Raw genomic sequence first — 10967 nt, forward strand, 5'->3', positions numbered from 1 at the left:
TTAAAATCATGGATATGCCTCTTGTGATATAGTTCAAGACATATTGCCTAGTCTCATTGTGGCGTTGTTCTTGATCGGCATCTTAGTTTAATCTTAAAATATATTTAATTATTTCCGGAATTGAGTGGACCTCTCTTCAATCAATATTGGATAAAACATTTTTTTCGTGCTTTCATTTTCATGCAATACATTCAACCTAGTTTATGACTCAGCATAATTTAAACTTATAGCAATATGAAAGAATTTCTAAAAGGTCTTCTAAATCAATTTGTATTTGAATTATAATGCCTAACTGTGCACGTGAAAATGACCGAGGTGATCTAAGTCAGCTGAAATTAAGTCAAGCCTAATATTGTCACGACCCTAAACCCGAACACAATCGTGATGGTGCCTCTCGTGAGGACAAGACCAGCCAAATAAACCCAATTTACTTTTTAAACAGTTAAATAACATAAAAGCAGTCTAAAACATGATATAGCAATACTAAGTAGCGAATAATACCAATAAAGTGCGGAAGTACAACCCAACACAGTCCTAACCGGGATGTCACTAGTCATGAGCATCTATAGGTCATAATACAATTATGCTAAATCCATAACTAAAACAACTGTCTCAAGGGAAATAGAAGCGATAAAGGAGTAGAGACACGGGGCTGCGGACGCCAACAACTACCTCGTAATCTCCGAAAAACCCGCATGAAGCTGTAGGTATCAGCACTCGAGAGCGGTGCCAGCTACGCCTGAATTTGCACACAGGGGTGCAGGGAGTAAAGTGAGTACTCCAACTCAGTGAGTAACAAATGTAAATAATGACTGAAAGTAAGAAAACACGTAAAACACAAGGCATTCTATAATGAAGCAGTAAAAATCACTTAAAATCAGTAAAACCAGTAAAAATCATGTAAATCCTCTTCCAACCAGTAAACGACAGATAACTAAGATAAAGTAAACAAACAGAAGTTCGCCCCTCGGGCACAGTATCCATAAATTCGCCCCTCGGGCAACATCTCAGAACAGTACCAGCCCCTCGGGCTCAATCTAAGAACAATACCAGCCGTTCGGGCTCAATCTCTCATCACAATGGGTACCCGCTCACTGGGTGTGTACAGACTCCTAGAGGGGTCCCTTACGGTCCAAGCGCAATAACAAGTCATCTCGTGGCATCAAACTAGGTCCTCAGCCTCATATCAATCAAGCCACCTCGTGGCGTATATACATATATCTCAGGCCCTCGGCCTCAATCAGTATCAGTGTATCCTCACGACTAGGCCCTCGGCCTTACTCAGTCAAAAATGCTCACAAGCCCCTCGGACAATAGTAAAACATTATTTCTCAGCCCAAACATCATTTAAAATATCATCTAAGTCTTAAAACTGTGTAAACATGGCTGAGTATGAAAACAATGAAAAATAATAGGACTGAGTTCAAGTGTAAAGTCAAAACAATAAGGAAATATCAATAAAAATCCTGAAGGGTACAAATAGTTGGCACGAAGCCCAAATATGACATTTAACACAAATAATGATGATAACATTTAGTTTTCAATCAAATACGCGGTAAAATCATCAATCGGGACGGACCAAGTCACAATACCCAATAGTGCACGACCCCACGCTCGTCATCAAGCGTGTGCCTTACCTCAATATAGCATTACGATGTGCAAATCCGGGGTTTCAAATCCTCTGAGCATCATTTACAATCATTATTCACCTCGAACCGGCTAAATCTCTAGCTCGCGACGCATTTACCCCTCGAATAGGCCTCCACGCGCGTCGAATCTATCCAAAATCAAAACGAATACGTCAAAATATGCTAAGGGAACAAAGCCCAAGCGAAAACAATCAAAATTCTACACGAATTCCGAACTTAGCAAAACCCGAGCTCCGGGTCCACTTCTCGAAACTCAGAAATTTTCACATCAATAGATTCCTCATCTCCCCACGAGTCTATGCATATCAAGAATACCAAAATCAGAGTTCAAAAGACCCCTCAAATACTCAATTTAAGGCATCTTAAACTCAAACCCTAATCCTCCATTTTTAGCTCTTTAATTCCTTTAATTTCAGTCTTAATCCATGGAATACTACCATAGAAATGTGTTTTAGGTCCAAAATCTTTACCTTAACGAAGTTTCCTTGAAATCTCCCTTCCAAATCGTCCAAAAGCTCTCAAGCCGAAGTCAAAAATGGTGAAAACCTTCAAAAATCGCGAAGGCAAGCTTATATACATTCTGCCAAGACATTGTCGCATCTGCGACTCACCAACCGCTTCTGCGGTACCGCATTTGCGGTCTATCATCTACTTCTGCGGAAATCACTTAAGGGACCAGATTCTGCATATGCGGTCCATGCGCCGCATCTGCGACTCCGCAGGTGCGGTCCATATACCGCATCTGCGGTCCCTGACTATTCTTTCCAAATCCGCTTCTGCGGCTCCCCTTCCGCACGTGCGGCACCGGACCTGCGGTCCCCAATTCGCAGGTGCGGAAATACCAGAAGCAGCAATATCAGCTGCTGCAACAAGGTTCCAACCTCTCCGTTAACCATCCGGAATCACCCCGAGGCCCCCGGGACCTCAACCAAAAGCACAAACTTATCCCAATACCTTATTCAAACTTGTTCCAATCATCAAAACACTTCAAACAACATCAGATCTACCAATCACATCGGATTCAAGCCTAAGTTTCTAAAATCTTCCAAAATACGCTTTCGATCAAAAACCCAACCAAATCACGTCCGAATGACCTGAAATTTTACACACTCATTCCAAATGACACGACGGAGCTACTACAAATTTCGCCTATCAACCGGAAATCGCCAAAATCTCAACTTCGCCAATTCAAGCCTAAATCTACTCCGAACCTCCGAAACTCATTCCAATCACGCTTCTAAGTCACAAATCACCTCCCGAAGCTAACCGAACCATCGGAACTCACATCCGAGCCCTCTAACACATAAGTCAACATCCTGTTGACTCTTCCAACTCAAACTTTCTTAAAAGAGACTAAGTGTCTCAAACTTCACCAAACTCTTTTCGGACTCGATCCGACCAACCCGATACCATAAAACACGGATAACGAAGCATAAAGAAGCAGAAATATGGGAAAACAGAGCGGTGACTCATGAGACAACTGGTCGGGTCGTCACAAATATCATGGTATATATCGCTCTTAATTTTATAGACTTTTTTGGTTCTCTTTAGTTTTAAACTGCCCACAAGAAATATTGGATGATTTACTAAATTATCTTAGACATAATTAACTTACTAATATATTTGCAAATTATCCGACTTGATATAATAACCTGACAAATAGAGTAAACATGCTGTAAACAGTTAAATTATACATATAATATTAAAATAAACTGATATTATTAGTGTACATAACTAAAGCTCATATTAATGTTGTAGGAATGCTACTTACAGTAAATTGTTTTAAGAGCTTATATTAATGACATATTTACTTTGTCTAGTATTGTGTTTTCAAGTTGCTATCATAAAAGTGATTACTTTTTTTTTTTTTTGGAAAATTCGAGGGAACCCGCCGTAGCTATTCTTCGGGTGTATTCTGGATTACTTGCTCACTGTGCAATAGCTCGCAGAATACACAAAAAATGTAAACCGTATTACGCAAGCCCGACGTGACAAGCTCTGAAACCAAAGTAATTATTGTTATCAATGCAAGTTTTTATCTTTAGGAGATAGGAAGGTCTCAAATTGGTAATTACTTAACATTAAGATTTGACTGCTAAACATTCTTGTTAGTGGGTTTGGTTGTTAGATTGTAACTATTTGTTTGGAAATGTTTCATTTGTCAAAGAACAAAAGAAGCATCCACATGACCACTTGACTAGGTGTTGAAATTTAATTAGGAATTATTAGTACCTTTATATTTAACCATAGCATGGTGGGTAAATTTTCTTGGAATTAAGTTATATACTGCCAAACTCTATAATAGCAATTATTTATTCAGAAATAATAATAGTTTTTTTATTAATCAACTATCATACACCTATAACTGTATTTGACTTTTGGATTTTAATTGGTTATTATAGACAAACATTACTCAAAAAATCATATTTTTCAAATCTTTATGTTAGAAAAATCATATAAATTTAAAATCTCATTGAGATTACTATATCAAACGTGATATGAAAATTTACATATTATTGTAAATCAACTTAATTTATAGTTATAAAAAAAATCAACACCATTTAGTGCAAAGAGCTCTAGGACTATTTTTTATTTTCTAGTATAACTGCTTACTAAGTATATGAATTTAGCGCCACTAGATCATCAGTTACCTCATCGTCCCCTTTAAAGATATTCAATAAAATTGAAACGATACAGAGAAGATTAATATGACTCTTGTGCAAACAGTGGTGGAGCCACCTTATAGGAAGGGGTGTCGCGGGAAAAATACGCGGTGTAGGTAGGTAAAAATAAAATAATATATATATATATATATATATATATAACTTTTCTTAATTTTTTGATATATTTACTTTTACATATTTCGACACCCCTCAACGAAAATTCTGCCCCACCATTGTAGGCAAAGATGACACGCACCCATCATCAGTTACCTCATCAGCTTTGGAAATATTTTTCAAAGTCAAAAAGTAAAGCCCCTTTATTCAGGCCCTCATACAAAATTACAAAATATAAAATAGTGATAGATCTTGTTCTTAATTTATATGTGGAAAATGTGAACTTGTAGTCTTTTCTAAAAGCTTTATCATACTAATGCTAAGAACATGAAAACTACTATTCTAAAGTTTGAAAGTAAGAAATGCTTTTGAAAATTAAAGAGATAAGACATAGGATGTCTCATTCTTTTCACACCACATATATCTTATCAAATGATAGGTACTAATATACAATTAATTCCAATTTATATAGTTAAGGATATTGAACACTCACGACTTATCTAGGTGATTACAAACATTATATATATTTGTAAATTTAAAATATAGTAGCTAGCTAATAGTTTGACTAGATTTTCCATATCTTTTAGATGCTTTTTGTTGAAAATATTTTAGCTATACTGGTAGAGATTTTAAGAAAATGATATTGTATAACCGCTTTCAAAATAATAGTCGAAATATATATATATATATATATATATATATAATCACAAACACACAAACAAAAATAATACAATTTTTATATATTTTTCGGCTATCGAATGTAAATAGTTTTTACACGGGCTAAAAGTGAAAAGAGCCCGAAATTTTATGCCCAGTAGAAAATAATAGAGCTTCTAATACTTTTAAATTTTATATTATTTTATATAATTCTGGCCTGAGATGAATTTTAATTGGAGAAATATAATCAATAAAAAAGTTTTAATCTTTTGTCCTGGATCACAATTTGAACATCTCAACACGTTATAATCTTTTGTTCTGAATCACAATTTGAACATCTTGATACGCCATAATTTTTTGTCCTAAATTACAATTTGAACAACTTGAGACGTCATAATCTTTCGTCCTGAATCACAATTTGAAAATCTTAACAACTTTTAAGATAATTATTCAATTCTGAACCATGGAAAATTCGAGTTCAATTAATCCATTCCTTCAAATTAAAATGCCTATACAGAGACAATACATGAGTGATATATGAAGTTAGAACCACAACTAAGAAAGACTATAGAAGAGGGCAAAGGTAACTAGATTTCCTCTATTTTCTGAAGTTTTTGAAAAGGATGTCACATACACAAAATCTTTTCTAAATGCAAAGTTTTTTTTTTTGGTTTCTCACCCGGTGTCCGGTACCCGTATTGGAGCCCGACTATATCCGGATTCGCGCCGCGTAGGGCCCCATTCGAGGGGAAGCACTTCCTACCAAGGATTTTTCCATACCCAGGGCTCGAACTCGAGACCTCTGGTTAAGAGAGAAACAGTTTCATCCACTGCACCACATCCTTTGGTGATAAATGCAAAGCTTTAACTCTATTCAAAGTGTTATTGTTTGATTAGACCGACCATAGAACATATGAATCACATTGTGTGGGACATGTCACGTGTTATAATTTGGACCTTCATTTAATACAAAGAAATCTCTTGCATGCCATGGAAATAATAGTTTATGAATTAATTAATATTTACGATTATAGTCAAATTTATAACAACTTTCTGTTATAACAACATGTGACAATAATGACCAAGGTTTTCTGGAACCAATTTTTCGAATTATCTTATATTATATGTATCTATAATAATGTTTTGTTATAACAATTAAAAATATTATGAGAAACGACGTTGTTATATAGAAGTTTGGTTGTATCAGAATTGATAAATGAAGGAAAAATTAATTTATTAAATCTTCGAACTAGATATGAATGGAAAACCTATTATATGACTATAAGTCAAATTTAGACATGAATTATATAACATGCAAATATCAAATCCTAAATAAATTTAGTTTCCTACTACATCTTTGAATTAGTTTCCAAAATTTTTCCGTAATTTAAAGGTGTTTGCATCTGATGTTTTTATTGTTGTTGTGTTGGAGCACTTCTCTCCAACTATCACTTTTGTTGAAGCACTTGTCTCCGACTCCCATTGATGTATTTTGTTGCCATCACTCAATTTTGTTGAAGTACCTGTCTTCAACTTTCGTTTGATGTATTTTGTCACCAACAACCAATTTATTGAAGCACTTGTCTCCAACGTCCGTTAATGCACTTTATCACCAATACCCAATTATTTTTTAATTACTTTTCTCTAATTTTTTAGAAGTGTTTCTTCCTCCTATGCATTTTTTCTTTTTTTTTGCAATTTTTTTCATCCTTCTCGGCATGCCTTTTCATGCATATATCATTGTCCAACATGTGCTAACATACCCAATGGCCAAACATGCAGCACACATTAGCTGGTGCCACCCGCCAGCGGCAGAAGCTATTTAATTCTTTCCCAAGATCATAAAAGCTTTGAAACTAATATAAAGGAAAATTTATTTATTATATATCTCTAAAAGATCTCTACAATTCTTTATTTCTCCTTCACTCTTTTTACACATAAAATAACTAGTAACACCCCTATATATTTATAACAGTGCTAAGCCTATTTGACTATAAACTGAAAAACTTATTCCTATATAAATGTGACTATAAATCTATTTAGATATTAATTAAATAACTTAAATCCAAATCCTAAATAATTTTGATTTTCTACTACAACTTTGAATTAGTTTTCCAATGAATCTGAAAATTTATGGTCAGGACTCAGGCGTAGCTTCATTTAATTCAAAGAGATCACTAATTACATGCCATGAAAAGAATAGTTTATGAACTGATATATATATTTATAATTACAGTCAAACCTTTTTTTTTGGAACTAAATTTTCATATTATCTTATATTATATATTTTCTATAACACCATTTTACTAATCAGCCAAAAATATCAGGACAAACAATGCCATTATAGAAACGTTTAACTGTATCAGGATTGATGAATCTAAGAATTTATATTCTGGTCTGGTGTAACTTATAAACAATAAAATGTCATCTAGTTAATTATAGGTCAAAGATTTCGATGCTGGTTCTGTATTATCCTTGAAATTAGAAACGAAAGACCGTTGATGCAATCTTATCTAACAATGAGGTCATATATGTATCACGCAATTCCAAAATTTTGTTAACTATTTCAAGAAAGTTTGTAAGTTCAACATGTTTCCTGTTAATTTTATTTTTATTTCTAGTTTCTTCTAGTTATTATACAACTGATATTGACTCCATCATTACATGTATGACTTCAGATCTCAACTGGTAAGACTATATAAAATATTATGGTCCAAATGGGAAACATGTTAGAATATCTTGAATTGTTTGTACAAAAGTAGTATTTCTCTTTTGAAGTTGTTAAAGGAGATCTCTTTGTGAAAGAAAAGAAAGTGGTTTTCTGAGAATAAATAATGAGAGCCCGGAAAGGAACTTGGAGCAACAATAAAGTTATTTTCGTGTAATATATAAATTACGAGTTCGAGTCATAGAAACAGTCGCTAATGCTTATATTAACGTGGACTGTTTACATTATACCCCTAAAAGTGCGGCCCTTCCCCAAACCTCACATGAATGCCGAATACTATGTTCACTAGATTGCCCTTTTAAATAATGAAAGACATATTTTTTATGTGGACAAGAAGGGTTGCTCTGATCGTAAGCAACCTTCACTTCCAACCAAGAGGTTGTGAGTTCGAGTCTCCCTAAGAGCAAGGTGGGAAGTTCTTGAAGGGAAGGATGCCGACTTTCTATTTGAAAACAGTCTCTCTAACCCAGGGTAGGGGTAATTTCTTCTTTGGTCCGAGAAAATATTCTGTGTTAATTAGCCTAACTAAGTTTTTAGATTTATAGAAAAGAAAATTATGGTGAGTCCAAAATGGAGATTTGGCTAATGTATAATTATTTCATATAGTTGAGTGGTCAATAATGGAAAAATTAGGGGGTATACCAAGATTTCCTTGATGGAAAAATTATTACACAAAGGAGGAGTTCACACCAAAAGAAGATAGTCCTACTCCTACCCACTTTGATGAAGTGTATAGTTATCAATCTTTTGGTGCTTGTGGATAAGCTTAAAATAGTTGTTGCTCGTGTTAGTGCCTCTATTGATGGTTGGTGCCAAAATTCATGTATTTTTTTTATGAAAAAAATATCATACATGTATTAAATTTGGTAATTGTAAACTAACCTGTCTTAGATAATTTTAGGATTGATTCTCGAATAAGACTGAATCTAAAATGAACGCTTTTGTTTACGTGAAAGAAAGATATATAAATACGCTTTATTATAATGGTCAAGTTTTATTTGGAATCAATTTTTCATGTTATGCTATAATATATGTTTTTTTATAATTGCACCTCACGATAGCCAAAAAATATTGGAACAAACAATGCTATTATAGAGAAGTTTGACTGTATATGATATTGATTCGTACTAGCTATATATATCAACTAAGGATATGCCATATTCATCGTGATTTAAATGTAAAAATAGATTAAATCAAATCGTAATAATTGAAGCCCTATTAACATATGCAATATGGACAAAAAGGTTTTTATAGTGTTTTAATGAAGATTTTGTCAACAAGTTGAGATGGCCGAGTTGGTCTAAGGCGCCAGATTAAGGTTCTGGTCCGAAAGGGCGTGGGTTCAAATCCCACTCTCAACATTTTTATTTTGCTATTCAGTTTTTCCTAGGACGGCCCAGCCCAATCTGTAACTGGATAGCCTTAGCTTTCGGCCCATAACATTCTGCTATGTAGTCCAGTTCTACTTGAGTAGACGACCCATTTTTGAGATAAGGCCCAATTAAGCCCATTGAGAAGCTTCTTGTCAGTTTTAACATTATGCTACTTTGTACGAGAAAGTTTGTGGGATGATCCCTCTTTGGACTGCTTATTAATATGGGAGTTTTACAGAAATATTCTAAATAAGTCTCAATTTACCCATCTCTAATCATTAATCATAGACTTATTAAAATTAGATAAATATATACAAATTTTGAAAACCAAAATAAATAAGGATTCTTTTTTCCCAAGAATCACATGCAAAGTTTGTGGGATGATCCCTCTTTGGACTGCTTATTAATATGGGAGTTTTACAGATATATCCTAAATAAGTTTCAATTTATCCATCTCTAATCATTAATCGTAGACTTATTAAAATTAGATAAATATATACAAATTTTGAAAACCCAAATAAATAAGGATTCTTTTTTTCCAAGAATCACATGCAAAAATATCCTTCCAAATTTTAAGTGTGATCAACAACATTAGATGCACGACGGAAAAGAAATTTCATGGATGAGGCAGTAAACAAGGTGATGAAATTCCAATATATATATATATATATATGTGTGTGTGTGTGTGTGTGTGTGTGTGTGTGTGTGTATTGTTCATCATGTCGTTTTTATGGGGCCGCAAAAATTTCACGAGATTTGGGGCCGGTCGGCGAAATTCATGCATATGTCGTGGACTAGGGGTGCCTATCGGGCGGATAATTACACTTAACAGTACAATTTAGTGGTTATCGAATTATAAATGTAGTAATCCGCTTGCCATCCAATAAGACAATGGCCGGATTGGTATTAGATTAACAATTATTGGACGGTTATCGGGCAGCTTATCGGCCAATCAAATAGAAATTTTTTTAACAATCATTCTATCAATACCAAAGAGTTTCAAATCACTACCAAATTTTTAATACTATCTAAGATCTAACCAAACTGTATTTTTTAATTGAAGAGCCTTCAAGACTACTCATACTGTCATACATGTATTAACAAATTTTTTAATACCATCAAGACTACTCATACAGACATACACGTATTAATCATTGAGATTTCGATTTTTCGACTTCTCAGTTCTCAGTTCAAGAGAGAAACGAGACTGACGACTTTTCTGCCTCTAGTAGTGCAGACAATTGAGAATTAGAAAATAGAAATTTGAGATTTAGCCATTTAGGGTTTCAATAGTACTTTATATACATAGAGGTAAAGGTGTAAATATAAATATTCTTAACGGTTAACGGTTTACCCGATAAGAAAATTGAGCAATCCTCCCCCAAACTGTTAAGCTGTTAATTATAAAATCTCAATTCGTTCACCATCCATTACCCGATAATTCGATACCAATAAGCCAATAAGCATCATATTGGTTCGGTTAATGGTTTCGATTCGGTTTTGAACAGCCCTATCGTGGATTATAGTACACGAAAATCTGAGAATCGTCCTAAATTCCTATTTTATATCCCTAAAATGTCAAAAACGAGTAACGGTCACAGCGAAGCAATGCTTATTGCATTAGGTCGTTTTGATTGGCTCGCAAAATTTTAGGATATTCGGGATCGGTCACATGAATTCATGCAAATGGTGCAGACTATAACACACGAAAATCTGGGAATCATCCTGAATTCCTATTTTATGGACCTAAGACGCCAAAGATGAGTAATGGTCTTGGCGAAGC

The 10967-nt window shown here is 34.3% G+C and overlaps 1 non-coding gene across 1 annotated transcript; it reads left to right on the forward strand.

Moving 5' to 3' along the window:
- Positions 1 to 9091: 9091 nt before the first annotated feature.
- TRNAL-AAG (transfer RNA leucine (anticodon AAG)) lies at positions 9092 to 9172 on the forward strand. The gene has a single exon. It is a non-coding gene; the product is annotated as a tRNA-Leu (tRNA).
- The last annotated feature ends 1795 nt before the right edge of the window (positions 9173 to 10967 follow it).

This window comes from Nicotiana sylvestris, chromosome 7, assembly GCF_000393655.2.
Source record: "Nicotiana sylvestris chromosome 7, ASM39365v2, whole genome shotgun sequence".
Classification (NCBI taxonomy): domain Eukaryota; kingdom Viridiplantae; phylum Streptophyta; class Magnoliopsida; order Solanales; family Solanaceae; genus Nicotiana; species Nicotiana sylvestris.